General features: G+C 51.1%; 15 non-coding genes across 15 annotated transcripts; 7 read left to right on the forward strand and 8 right to left on the reverse strand.

The window, feature by feature from the left end:
* Positions 1–74: 74 nt before the first annotated feature.
* Positions 75–146, reverse strand: Trnae-uuc (transfer RNA glutamic acid (anticodon UUC)). Its single transcript has one exon. It is a non-coding gene; the product is annotated as a tRNA-Glu (tRNA).
* Positions 147–760: 614 nt separating this feature from the next.
* On the forward strand, positions 761–832 carry Trnag-ccc (transfer RNA glycine (anticodon CCC)). Its single transcript has one exon. It is a non-coding gene; the product is annotated as a tRNA-Gly (tRNA).
* Positions 833–1,850: 1,018 nt separating this feature from the next.
* Trnae-uuc (transfer RNA glutamic acid (anticodon UUC)) lies at positions 1,851–1,922 on the reverse strand. The gene has a single exon. It is a non-coding gene; the product is annotated as a tRNA-Glu (tRNA).
* Positions 1,923–2,536: 614 nt separating this feature from the next.
* Trnag-ccc (transfer RNA glycine (anticodon CCC)) lies at positions 2,537–2,608 on the forward strand. The gene has a single exon. It is a non-coding gene; the product is annotated as a tRNA-Gly (tRNA).
* A 1,018-nt stretch (positions 2,609–3,626) lies between these two features.
* Trnae-uuc (transfer RNA glutamic acid (anticodon UUC)) lies at positions 3,627–3,698 on the reverse strand. Its single transcript has one exon. It is a non-coding gene; the product is annotated as a tRNA-Glu (tRNA).
* A 615-nt stretch (positions 3,699–4,313) lies between these two features.
* Positions 4,314–4,385, forward strand: Trnag-ccc (transfer RNA glycine (anticodon CCC)). The gene has a single exon. It is a non-coding gene; the product is annotated as a tRNA-Gly (tRNA).
* Positions 4,386–5,403: 1,018 nt separating this feature from the next.
* Trnae-uuc (transfer RNA glutamic acid (anticodon UUC)) lies at positions 5,404–5,475 on the reverse strand. Its single transcript has one exon. It is a non-coding gene; the product is annotated as a tRNA-Glu (tRNA).
* Positions 5,476–6,089: 614 nt separating this feature from the next.
* Positions 6,090–6,161, forward strand: Trnag-ccc (transfer RNA glycine (anticodon CCC)). The gene has a single exon. It is a non-coding gene; the product is annotated as a tRNA-Gly (tRNA).
* Positions 6,162–7,179: 1,018 nt separating this feature from the next.
* Trnae-uuc (transfer RNA glutamic acid (anticodon UUC)) lies at positions 7,180–7,251 on the reverse strand. Its single transcript has one exon. It is a non-coding gene; the product is annotated as a tRNA-Glu (tRNA).
* A 614-nt stretch (positions 7,252–7,865) lies between these two features.
* Trnag-ccc (transfer RNA glycine (anticodon CCC)) lies at positions 7,866–7,937 on the forward strand. Its single transcript has one exon. It is a non-coding gene; the product is annotated as a tRNA-Gly (tRNA).
* A 1,018-nt stretch (positions 7,938–8,955) lies between these two features.
* On the reverse strand, positions 8,956–9,027 carry Trnae-uuc (transfer RNA glutamic acid (anticodon UUC)). The gene has a single exon. It is a non-coding gene; the product is annotated as a tRNA-Glu (tRNA).
* A 615-nt stretch (positions 9,028–9,642) lies between these two features.
* On the forward strand, positions 9,643–9,714 carry Trnag-ccc (transfer RNA glycine (anticodon CCC)). The gene has a single exon. It is a non-coding gene; the product is annotated as a tRNA-Gly (tRNA).
* A 1,018-nt stretch (positions 9,715–10,732) lies between these two features.
* Trnae-uuc (transfer RNA glutamic acid (anticodon UUC)) lies at positions 10,733–10,804 on the reverse strand. Its single transcript has one exon. It is a non-coding gene; the product is annotated as a tRNA-Glu (tRNA).
* A 614-nt stretch (positions 10,805–11,418) lies between these two features.
* On the forward strand, positions 11,419–11,490 carry Trnag-ccc (transfer RNA glycine (anticodon CCC)). Its single transcript has one exon. It is a non-coding gene; the product is annotated as a tRNA-Gly (tRNA).
* Positions 11,491–12,508: 1,018 nt separating this feature from the next.
* Positions 12,509–12,580, reverse strand: Trnae-uuc (transfer RNA glutamic acid (anticodon UUC)). The gene has a single exon. It is a non-coding gene; the product is annotated as a tRNA-Glu (tRNA).
* Between the last annotated feature and the right edge of the window lie 325 nt (positions 12,581–12,905).

Below are 12,905 nucleotides of genomic sequence, written 5' to 3' on the forward strand. Positions count from 1 at the left end.
ACCCAGAGCAGCAACACCACGAAGACGAAAAACGGCCGTCAGACGTTTCCTCATCCCAGCCCAGAAAATTCACATTCCGGTACCGGGAATCGAACCCGGGCCTCCTGGGTGAAAGCCAGGTATCCTAGCCACTAGACCATACCGGACATACTTCAAGGATCCACTACGTGTGTTTGCTTCCAGAAATACTTCTCCTGCACGCAACTTTACTGCCGAATCTGGCGCCAACGCTGAACTCTGTCCGCCGCCCAAGTCATACTACACAAACATCGCTTTCAGTCTCGAGTGCAACTAGCAAAACTGTAATTAGTAATAACTGGAAACAAACACTCTCACGTTGACGCAAAGAAGCCTAGGTGGTAATAAACGGCATATACGGCCTTACCTCGCAAAAGCTATGCTGTGCGTTTCACCGTCGTGGAGAGAAAATGAGATGGCTGAGGTGAGGATCGAACGTACGCCCGTAAGAAGAGGACACGCGCTGCCCACTGCGCCAGGGAGGCACACAGGAATACTCGCCACCGCCAGCCTCACTAAGTAGTTCTAATTTCAGAATTCGTTTCCCACCATGCCGAACACGAAAGGGTGGACTTCTCAGCGGAAGTCAATCCTGCGTCTAGTTACGGTGCCTCGCCCTGGAAGCAGCGTGGCAAAGCGTTCGGATGTGCTGGCGGGCAGGGCGCCTGCAGCAGATTCGCTTCGGCCTCTGGTGGCAGCAGGGGCGGCAACGGATCACGACACACGAAGCCTGCAGCGCAGTGCGGTGGTGGTGTAACGGTCAGCATGGTTGCTTCCCAAGCAGTTGATCCGGGTTCGATTCTCGGCCACCGCAGGAGCATTGTCATTTTTGCCTAGCGCAATAGTGTGTGTTCAACACCATGCGATCCTCGAAATTGCCAAGTGTCGCGGCACAAGTAGTATCTGCTCGTCTCTCGCCTCGTTCCAGCTAAGTGGGTGGGTCCTTCAGTTGATTTCACTTCATCGTGTGTCGACTTGGCCCGACTTTGCTCGACTGCCGCTCGCTGCCGCTCGGCAGTGGGGCCGATATGACAGGAGAAGTACGACAATCGGCTGCGAGAAATAAGGTAATCAAGAGTACCTTTCCTTTTCAATACGAAAAGCTAAATTTTCATTTACAAATTTCGGAAATCTCACTGCTTCGCTACGGTGTTATCTACGATATTTGAGAAATTCTCTGTGGATTCGTACGGTTGTGTTATTGCCAAAGTCGTTCTGGCACTTAACTTGCGCTCTTTTTGGCAAACAAGCTCTTTAAATTACGTTAACGAACATATGATCCAAAATTTAAATTGCTGAGGGACGCATCATAGCACAACAACACTGTAACACAAAAGGGGGAGGGTGGGGGTGAAAGTGGAAAGGTCCAATAGCACGCAGAGTTCCCGCCCATCACCCATCTAATCACTAGCCACGCCCACCTCTGCTTAACTTCATTAATCGAAAGGGAGCCGGCCGTTGACGACAACTGAGTGAAACGTTCAGACTTGTAGCTCGATGTGCAGGTAGTTTTGGAATCTGCCTCGCAGAGTCTCGCAGGAGACTGCATTTCCTATTAGCGAAGAAAATGGAATGGCCTGTGGAGTGATCGAACCCATGACCGTGTTACTAGCACGACGCTATAGCCCACTGAGCTAACGGGCCACGCAACACTGTCGCATCAGCAGTCCAAAACCATCTCCTCTTCCTTCTAAGCGGTCCGCCATTCACGTGAGCATGTATCTCTTTTTCTTGACTTTCTCTCACCTTATACATGGAACCCAGAGCAGCAACACCACGAAGACGAAAAACGGCCGTCAGACGTTTCCTCATCCCAGCCCAGAAAATTCACATTCCGGTACCGGGAATCGAACCCGGGCCTCCTGGGTGAAAGCCAGGTATCCTAGCCACTAGACCATACCGGACATACTTCAAGGATCCACTACGTGTGTTTGCTTCCAGAAATACTTCTCCTGCACGCAACTTTACTGCCGAATCTGGCGCCAACGCTGAACTCTGTCCGCCGCCCAAGTCATACTACACAAACATCGCTTTCAGTCTCGAGTGCAACTAGCAAAACTGTAATTAGTAATAACTGGAAACAAACACTCTCACGTTGACGCAAAGAAGCCTAGGTGGTAATAAACGGCATATACGGCCTTACCTCGCAAAAGCTATGCTGTGCGTTTCACCGTCGTGGAGAGAAAATGAGATGGCTGAGGTGAGGATCGAACGTACGCCCGTAAGAAGAGGACACGCGCTGCCCACTGCGCCAGGGAGGCACACAGGAATACTCGCCACCGCCAGCCTCACTAAGTAGTTCTAATTTCAGAATTCGTTTCCCACCATGCCGAACACGAAAGGGTGGACTTCTCAGCGGAAGTCAATCCTGCGTCTAGTTACGGTGCCTCGCCCTGGAAGCAGCGTGGCAAAGCGTTCGGATGTGCTGGCGGGCAGGGCGCCTGCAGCAGATTCGCTTCGGCCTCTGGTGGCAGCAGGGGCGGCAACGGATCACGACACACGAAGCCTGCAGCGCAGTGCGGTGGTGGTGTAACGGTCAGCATGGTTGCTTCCCAAGCAGTTGATCCGGGTTCGATTCTCGGCCACCGCAGGAGCATTGTCATTTTTGCCTAGCGCAATAGTGTGTGTTCAACACCATGCGATCCTCGAAATTGCCAAGTGTCGCGGCACAAGTAGTATCTGCTCGTCTCTCGCCTCGTTCCAGCTAAGTGGGTGGGTCCTTCAGTTGATTTCACTTCATCGTGTGTCGACTTGGCCCGACTTTGCTCGACTGCCGCTCGCTGCCGCTCGGCAGTGGGGCCGATATGACAGGAGAAGTACGACAATCGGCTGCGAGAAATAAGGTAATCAAGAGTACCTTTCCTTTTCAATACGAAAAGCTAAATTTTCATTTACAAATTTCGGAAATCTCACTGCTTCGCTACGGTGTTATCTACGATATTTGAGAAATTCTCTGTGGATTCGTACGGTTGTGTTATTGCCAAAGTCGTTCTGGCACTTAACTTGCGCTCTTTTTGGCAAACAACCTCTTTAAATTACGTTAACGAACATATGATCCAAAATTTAAATTGCTGAGGGACGCATCATAGCACAACAACACTGTAACACAAAAGGGGGAGGGTGGGGGTGAAAGTGGAAAGGTCCAATAGCACGCAGAGTTCCCGCCCATCACCCATCTAATCACTAGCCACGCCCACCTCTGCTTAACTTCATTAATCGAAAGGGAGCCGGCCGTTGACGACAACTGAGTGAAACGTTCAGACTTGTAGCTCGATGTGCAGGTAGTTTTGGAATCTGCCTCGCAGAGTCTCGCAGGAGACTGCATTTCCTATTAGCGAAGAAAATGGAATGGCCTGTGGAGTGATCGAACCCATGACCGTGTTACTAGCACGACGCTATAGCCCACTGAGCTAACGGGCCACGCAACACTGTCGCATCAGCAGTCCAAAACCATCTCCTCTTCCTTCTAAGCGGTCCGCCATTCACGTGAGCATGTATCTCTTTTTCTTGACTTTCTCTCACCTTATACATGGAACCCAGAGCAGCAACACCACGAAGACGAAAAACGGCCGTCAGACGTTTCCTCATCCCAGCCCAGAAAATTCACATTCCGGTACCGGGAATCGAACCCGGGCCTCCTGGGTGAAAGCCAGGTATCCTAGCCACTAGACCATACCGGACATACTTCAAGGATCCACTACGTGTGTTTGCTTCCAGAAATACTTCTCCTGCACGCAACTTTACTGCCGAATCTGGCGCCAACGCTGAACTCTGTCCGCCGCCCAAGTCATACTACACAACACATCGCTTTCAGTCTCGAGTGCAACTAGCAAAACTGTAATTAGTAATAACTGGAAACAAACACTCTCACGTTGACGCAAAGAAGCCTAGGTGGTAATAAACGGCATATACGGCCTTACCTCGCAAAAGCTATGCTGTGCGTTTCACCGTCGTGGAGAGAAAATGAGATGGCTGAGGTGAGGATCGAACGTACGCCCGTAAGAAGAGGACACGCGCTGCCCACTGCGCCAGGGAGGCACACAGGAATACTCGCCACCGCCAGCCTCACTAAGTAGTTCTAATTTCAGAATTCGTTTCCCACCATGCCGAACACGAAAGGGTGGACTTCTCAGCGGAAGTCAATCCTGCGTCTAGTTACGGTGCCTCGCCCTGGAAGCAGCGTGGCAAAGCGTTCGGATGTGCTGGCGGGCAGGGCGCCTGCAGCAGATTCGCTTCGGCCTCTGGTGGCAGCAGGGGCGGCAACGGATCACGACACACGAAGCCTGCAGCGCAGTGCGGTGGTGGTGTAACGGTCAGCATGGTTGCTTCCCAAGCAGTTGATCCGGGTTCGATTCTCGGCCACCGCAGGAGCATTGTCATTTTTGCCTAGCGCAATAGTGTGTGTTCAACACCATGCGATCCTCGAAATTGCCAAGTGTCGCGGCACAAGTAGTATCTGCTCGTCTCTCGCCTCGTTCCAGCTAAGTGGGTGGGTCCTTCAGTTGATTTCACTTCATCGTGTGTCGACTTGGCCCGACTTTGCTCGACTGCCGCTCGCTGCCGCTCGGCAGTGGGGCCGATATGACAGGAGAAGTACGACAATCGGCTGCGAGAAATAAGGTAATCAAGAGTACCTTTCCTTTTCAATACGAAAAGCTAAATTTTCATTTACAAATTTCGGAAATCTCACTGCTTCGCTACGGTGTTATCTACGATATTTGAGAAATTCTCTGTGGATTCGTACGGTTGTGTTATTGCCAAAGTCGTTCTGGCACTTAACTTGCGCTCTTTTTGGCAAACAAGCTCTTTAAATTACGTTAACGAACATATGATCCAAAATTTAAATTGCTGAGGGACGCATCATAGCACAACAACACTGTAACACAAAAGGGGGAGGGTGGGGGTGAAAGTGGAAAGGTCCAATAGCACGCAGAGTTCCCGCCCATCACCCATCTAATCACTAGCCACGCCCACCTCTGCTTAACTTCATTAATCGAAAGGGAGCCGGCCGTTGACGACAACTGAGTGAAACGTTCAGACTTGTAGCTCGATGTGCAGGTAGTTTTGGAATCTGCCTCGCAGAGTCTCGCAGGAGACTGCATTTCCTATTAGCGAAGAAAATGGAATGGCCTGTGGAGGGATCGAACCCATGACCGTGTTACTAGCACGACGCTATAGCCCACTGAGCTAACGGGCCACGCAACACTGTCGCATCAGCAGTCCAAAACCATCTCCTCTTCCTTCTAAGCGGTCCGCCATTCACGTGAGCATGTATCTCTTTTTCTTGACTTTCTCTCACCTTATACATGGAACCCAGAGCAGCAACACCACGAAGACGAAAAACGGCCGTCAGACGTTTCCTCATCCCAGCCCAGAAAATTCACATTCCGGTACCGGGAATCGAACCCGGGCCTCCTGGGTGAAAGCCAGGTATCCTAGCCACTAGACCATACCGGACATACTTCAAGGATCCACTACGTGTGTTTGCTTCCAGAAATACTTCTCCTGCACGCAACTTTACTGCCGAATCTGGCGCCAACGCTGAACTCTGTCCGCCGCCCAAGTCATACTACACAAACATCGCTTTCAGTCTCGAGTGCAACTAGCAAAACTGTAATTAGTAATAACTGGAAACAAACACTCTCACGTTGACGCAAAGAAGCCTAGGTGGTAATAAACGGCATATACGGCCTTACCTCGCAAAAGCTATGCTGTGCGTTTCACCGTCGTGGAGAGAAAATGAGATGGCTGAGGTGAGGATCGAACGTACGCCCGTAAGAAGAGGACACGCGCTGCCCACTGCGCCAGGGAGGCACACAGGAATACTCGCCACCGCCAGCCTCACTAAGTAGTTCTAATTTCAGAATTCGTTTCCCACCATGCCGAACACGAAAGGGTGGACTTCTCAGCGGAAGTCAATCCTGCGTCTAGTTACGGTGCCTCGCCCTGGAAGCAGCGTGGCAAAGCGTTCGGATGTGCTGGCGGGCAGGGCGCCTGCAGCAGATTCGCTTCGGCCTCTGGTGGCAGCAGGGGCGGCAACGGATCACGACACACGAAGCCTGCAGCGCAGTGCGGTGGTGGTGTAACGGTCAGCATGGTTGCTTCCCAAGCAGTTGATCCGGGTTCGATTCTCGGCCACCGCAGGAGCATTGTCATTTTTGCCTAGCGCAATAGTGTGTGTTCAACACCATGCGATCCTCGAAATTGCCAAGTGTCGCGGCACAAGTAGTATCTGCTCGTCTCTCGCCTCGTTCCAGCTAAGTGGGTGGGTCCTTCAGTTGATTTCACTTCATCGTGTGTCGACTTGGCCCGACTTTGCTCGACTGCCGCTCGCTGCCGCTCGGCAGTGGGGCCGATATGACAGGAGAAGTACGACAATCGGCTGCGAGAAATAAGGTAATCAAGAGTACCTTTCCTTTTCAATACGAAAAGCTAAATTTTCATTTACAAATTTCGGAAATCTCACTGCTTCGCTACGGTGTTATCTACGATATTTGAGAAATTCTCTGTGGATTCGTACGGTTGTGTTATTGCCAAAGTCGTTCTGGCACTTAACTTGCGCTCTTTTTGGCAAACAAGCTCTTTAAATTACGTTAACGAACATATGATCCAAAATTTAAATTGCTGAGGGACGCATCATAGCACAACAACACTGTAACACAAAAGGGGGAGGGTGGGGGTGAAAGTGGAAAGGTCCAATAGCACGCAGAGTTCCCGCCCATCACCCATCTAATCACTAGCCACGCCCACCTCTGCTTAACTTCATTAATCGAAAGGGAGCCGGCCGTTGACGACAACTGAGTGAAACGTTCAGACTTGTAGCTCGATGTGCAGGTAGTTTTGGAATCTGCCTCGCAGAGTCTCGCAGGAGACTGCATTTCCTATTAGCGAAGAAAATGGAATGGCCTGTGGAGGGATCGAACCCATGACCGTGTTACTAGCACGACGCTATAGCCCACTGAGCTAACGGGCCACGCAACACTGTCGCATCAGCAGTCCAAAACCATCTCCTCTTCCTTCTAAGCGGTCCGCCATTCACGTGAGCATGTATCTCTTTTTCTTGACTTTCTCTCACCTTATACATGGAACCCAGAGCAGCAACACCACGAAGACGAAAAACGGCCGTCAGACGTTTCCTCATCCCAGCCCAGAAAATTCACATTCCGGTACCGGGAATCGAACCCGGGCCTCCTGGGTGAAAGCCAGGTATCCTAGCCACTAGACCATACCGGACATACTTCAAGGATCCACTACGTGTGTTTGCTTCCAGAAATACTTCTCCTGCACGCAACTTTACTGCCGAATCTGGCGCCAACGCTGAACTCTGTCCGCCGCCCAAGTCATACTACACAAACATCGCTTTCAGTCTCGAGTGCAACTAGCAAAACTGTAATTAGTAATAACTGGAAACAAACACTCTCACGTTGACGCAAAGAAGCCTAGGTGGTAATAAACGGCATATACGGCCTTACCTCGCAAAAGCTATGCTGTGCGTTTCACCGTCGTGGAGAGAAAATGAGATGGCTGAGGTGAGGATCGAACGTACGCCCGTAAGAAGAGGACACGCGCTGCCCACTGCGCCAGGGAGGCACACAGGAATACTCGCCACCGCCAGCCTCACTAAGTAGTTCTAATTTCAGAATTCGTTTCCCACCATGCCGAACACGAAAGGGTGGACTTCTCAGCGGAAGTCAATCCTGCGTCTAGTTACGGTGCCTCGCCCTGGAAGCAGCGTGGCAAAGCGTTCGGATGTGCTGGCGGGCAGGGCGCCTGCAGCAGATTCGCTTCGGCCTCTGGTGGCAGCAGGGGCGGCAACGGATCACGACACACGAAGCCTGCAGCGCAGTGCGGTGGTGGTGTAACGGTCAGCATGGTTGCTTCCCAAGCAGTTGATCCGGGTTCGATTCTCGGCCACCGCAGGAGCATTGTCATTTTTGCCTAGCGCAATAGTGTGTGTTCAACACCATGCGATCCTCGAAATTGCCAAGTGTCGCGGCACAAGTAGTATCTGCTCGTCTCTCGCCTCGTTCCAGCTAAGTGGGTGGGTCCTTCAGTTGATTTCACTTCATCGTGTGTCGACTTGGCCCGACTTTGCTCGACTGCCGCTCGCTGCCGCTCGGCAGTGGGGCCGATATGACAGGAGAAGTACGACAATCGGCTGCGAGAAATAAGGTAATCAAGAGTACCTTTCCTTTTCAATACGAAAAGCTAAATTTTCATTTACAAATTTCGGAAATCTCACTGCTTCGCTACGGTGTTATCTACGATATTTGAGAAATTCTCTGTGGATTCGTACGGTTGTGTTATTGCCAAAGTCGTTCTGGCACTTAACTTGCGCTCTTTTTGGCAAACAACCTCTTTAAATTACGTTAACGAACATATGATCCAAAATTTAAATTGCTGAGGGACGCATCATAGCACAACAACACTGTAACACAAAAGGGGGAGGGTGGGGGTGAAAGTGGAAAGGTCCAATAGCACGCAGAGTTCCCGCCCATCACCCATCTAATCACTAGCCACGCCCACCTCTGCTTAACTTCATTAATCGAAAGGGAGCCGGCCGTTGACGACAACTGAGTGAAACGTTCAGACTTGTAGCTCGATGTGCAGGTAGTTTTGGAATCTGCCTCGCAGAGTCTCGCAGGAGACTGCATTTCCTATTAGCGAAGAAAATGGAATGGCCTGTGGAGTGATCGAACCCATGACCGTGTTACTAGCACGACGCTATAGCCCACTGAGCTAACGGGCCACGCAACACTGTCGCATCAGCAGTCCAAAACCATCTCCTCTTCCTTCTAAGCGGTCCGCCATTCACGTGAGCATGTATCTCTTTTTCTTGACTTTCTCTCACCTTATACATGGAACCCAGAGCAGCAACACCACGAAGACGAAAAACGGCCGTCAGACGTTTCCTCATCCCAGCCCAGAAAATTCACATTCCGGTACCGGGAATCGAACCCGGGCCTCCTGGGTGAAAGCCAGGTATCCTAGCCACTAGACCATACCGGACATACTTCAAGGATCCACTACGTGTGTTTGCTTCCAGAAATACTTCTCCTGCACGCAACTTTACTGCCGAATCTGGCGCCAACGCTGAACTCTGTCCGCCGCCCAAGTCATACTACACAACACATCGCTTTCAGTCTCGAGTGCAACTAGCAAAACTGTAATTAGTAATAACTGGAAACAAACACTCTCACGTTGACGCAAAGAAGCCTAGGTGGTAATAAACGGCATATACGGCCTTACCTCGCAAAAGCTATGCTGTGCGTTTCACCGTCGTGGAGAGAAAATGAGATGGCTGAGGTGAGGATCGAACGTACGCCCGTAAGAAGAGGACACGCGCTGCCCACTGCGCCAGGGAGGCACACAGGAATACTCGCCACCGCCAGCCTCACTAAGTAGTTCTAATTTCAGAATTCGTTTCCCACCATGCCGAACACGAAAGGGTGGACTTCTCAGCGGAAGTCAATCCTGCGTCTAGTTACGGTGCCTCGCCCTGGAAGCAGCGTGGCAAAGCGTTCGGATGTGCTGGCGGGCAGGGCGCCTGCAGCAGATTCGCTTCGGCCTCTGGTGGCAGCAGGGGCGGCAACGGATCACGACACACGAAGCCTGCAGCGCAGTGCGGTGGTGGTGTAACGGTCAGCATGGTTGCTTCCCAAGCAGTTGATCCGGGTTCGATTCTCGGCCACCGCAGGAGCATTGTCATTTTTGCCTAGCGCAATAGTGTGTGTTCAACACCATGCGATCCTCGAAATTGCCAAGTGTCGCGGCACAAGTAGTATCTGCTCGTCTCTCGCCTCGTTCCAGCTAAGTGGGTGGGTCCTTCAGTTGATTTCACTTCATCGTGTGTCGACTTGGCCCGACTTTGCTCGACTGCCGCTCGCTGCCGCTCGGCAGTGGGGCCGATATGACAGGAGAAGTACGACAATCGGCTGCGAGAAATAAGGTAATCAAGAGTACCTTTCCTTTTCAATACGAAAAGCTAAATTTTCATTTACAAATTTCGGAAATCTCACTGCTTCGCTACGGTGTTATCTACGATATTTGAGAAATTCTCTGTGGATTCGTACGGTTGTGTTATTGCCAAAGTCGTTCTGGCACTTAACTTGCGCTCTTTTTGGCAAACAAGCTCTTTAAATTACGTTAACGAACATATGATCCAAAATTTAAATTGCTGAGGGACGCATCATAGCACAACAACACTGTAACACAAAAGGGGGAGGGTGGGGGTGAAAGTGGAAAGGTCCAATAGCACGCAGAGTTCCCGCCCATCACCCATCTAATCACTAGCCACGCCCACCTCTGCTTAACTTCATTAATCGAAAGGGAGCCGGCCGTTGACGACAACTGAGTGAAACGTTCAGACTTGTAGCTCGATGTGCAGGTAGTTTTGGAATCTGCCTCGCAGAGTCTCGCAGGAGACTGCATTTCCTATTAGCGAAGAAAATGGAATGGCCTGTGGAGGGATCGAACCCATGACCGTGTTACTAGCACGACGCTATAGCCCACTGAGCTAACGGGCCACGCAACACTGTCGCATCAGCAGTCCAAAACCATCTCCTCTTCCTTCTAAGCGGTCCGCCATTCACGTGAGCATGTATCTCTTTTTCTTGACTTTCTCTCACCTTATACATGGAACCCAGAGCAGCAACACCACGAAGACGAAAAACGGCCGTCAGACGTTTCCTCATCCCAGCCCAGAAAATTCACATTCCGGTACCGGGAATCGAACCCGGGCCTCCTGGGTGAAAGCCAGGTATCCTAGCCACTAGACCATACCGGACATACTTCAAGGATCCACTACGTGTGTTTGCTTCCAGAAATACTTCTCCTGCACGCAACTTTACTGCCGAATCTGGCGCCAACGCTGAACTCTGTCCGCCGCCCAAGTCATACTACACAAACATCGCTTTCAGTCTCGAGTGCAACTAGCAAAACTGTAATTAGTAATAACTGGAAACAAACACTCTCACGTTGACGCAAAGAAGCCTAGGTGGTAATAAACGGCATATACGGCCTTACCTCGCAAAAGCTATGCTGTGCGTTTCACCGTCGTGGAGAGAAAATGAGATGGCTGAGGTGAGGATCGAACGTACGCCCGTAAGAAGAGGACACGCGCTGCCCACTGCGCCAGGGAGGCACACAGGAATACTCGCCACCGCCAGCCTCACTAAGTAGTTCTAATTTCAGAATTCGTTTCCCACCATGCCGAACACGAAAGGGTGGACTTCTCAGCGGAAGTCAATCCTGCGTCTAGTTACGGTGCCTCGCCCTGGAAGCAGCGTGGCAAAGCGTTCGGATGTGCTGGCGGGCAGGGCGCCTGCAGCAGATTCGCTTCGGCCTCTGGTGGCAGCAGGGGCGGCAACGGATCACGACACACGAAGCCTGCAGCGCAGTGCGGTGGTGGTGTAACGGTCAGCATGGTTGCTTCCCAAGCAGTTGATCCGGGTTCGATTCTCGGCCACCGCAGGAGCATTGTCATTTTTGCCTAGCGCAATAGTGTGTGTTCAACACCATGCGATCCTCGAAATTGCCAAGTGTCGCGGCACAAGTAGTATCTGCTCGTCTCTCGCCTCGTTCCAGCTAAGTGGGTGGGTCCTTCAGTTGATTTCACTTCATCGTGTGTCGACTTGGCCCGACTTTGCTCGACTGCCGCTCGCTGCCGCTCGGCAGTGGGGCCGATATGACAGGAGAAGTACGACAATCGGCTGCGAGAAATAAGGTAATCAAGAGTACCTTTCCTTTTCAATACGAAAAGCTAAATTTTCATTTACAAATTTCGGAAATCTCACTGCTTCGCTACGGTGTTATCTACGATATTTGAGAAATTCTCTGTGGATTCGTACGGTTGTGTTATTGCCAAAGTCGTTCTGGCACTTAACTTGCGCTCTTTTTGGCAAACAAGCTCTTTAAATTACGTTAACGAACATATGATCCAAAATTTAAATTGCTGAGGGACGCATCATAGCACAACAACACTGTAACACAAAAGGGGGAGGGTGGGGGTGAAAGTGGAAAGGTCCAATAGCACGCAGAGTTCCCGCCCATCACCCATCTAATCACTAGCCACGCCCACCTCTGCTTAACTTCATTAATCGAAAGGGAGCCGACCGTTGACGACAACTGAGTGAAACGTTCAGACTTGTAGCTCGATGTGCAGGTAGTTTTGGAATCTGCCTCGCAGAGTCTCGCAGGAGACTGCATTTCCTATTAGCGAAGAAAATGGAATGGCCTGTGGAGTGATCGAACCCATGACCGTGTTACTAGCACGACGCTATAGCCCACTGAGCTAACGGGCCACGCAACACTGTCGCATCAGCAGTCCAAAACCATCTCCTCTTCCTTCTAAGCGGTCCGCCATTCACGTGAGCATGTATCTCTTTTTCTTGACTTTCTCTCACCTTATACATGGAACCCAGAGCAGCAACACCACGAAGACGAAAAACGGCCGTCAGACGTTTCCTCATCCCAGCCCAGAAAATTCACATTCCGGTACCGGGAATCGAACCCGGGCCTCCTGGGTGAAAGCCAGGTATCCTAGCCACTAGACCATACCGGACATACTTCAAGGATCCACTACGTGTGTTTGCTTCCAGAAATACTTCTCCTGCACGCAACTTTACTGCCGAATCTGGCGCCAACGCTGAACTCTGTCCGCCGCCCAAGTCATACTACACAAACATCGCTTTCAGTCTCGAGTGCAACTAGCAAAACTGTAATTAGTAATAACTGGAAACAAACACTCTCACGTTGACGCAAAGAAGCCTAGGTGGTAATAAACGGCATATACGGCCTTACCTCGCAAAAGCTATGCTGTGCGTTTCACCGTCGTGGAGAGAAAATGAGATGGCTGAGGTGAGGATCGAACGTACGCCCGTAAGAAG

Source organism: Schistocerca nitens, unplaced genomic scaffold, assembly GCF_023898315.1.
Source record: "Schistocerca nitens isolate TAMUIC-IGC-003100 unplaced genomic scaffold, iqSchNite1.1 HiC_scaffold_352, whole genome shotgun sequence".
Classification (NCBI taxonomy): Eukaryota; Metazoa; Arthropoda; class Insecta; order Orthoptera; family Acrididae; genus Schistocerca; species Schistocerca nitens.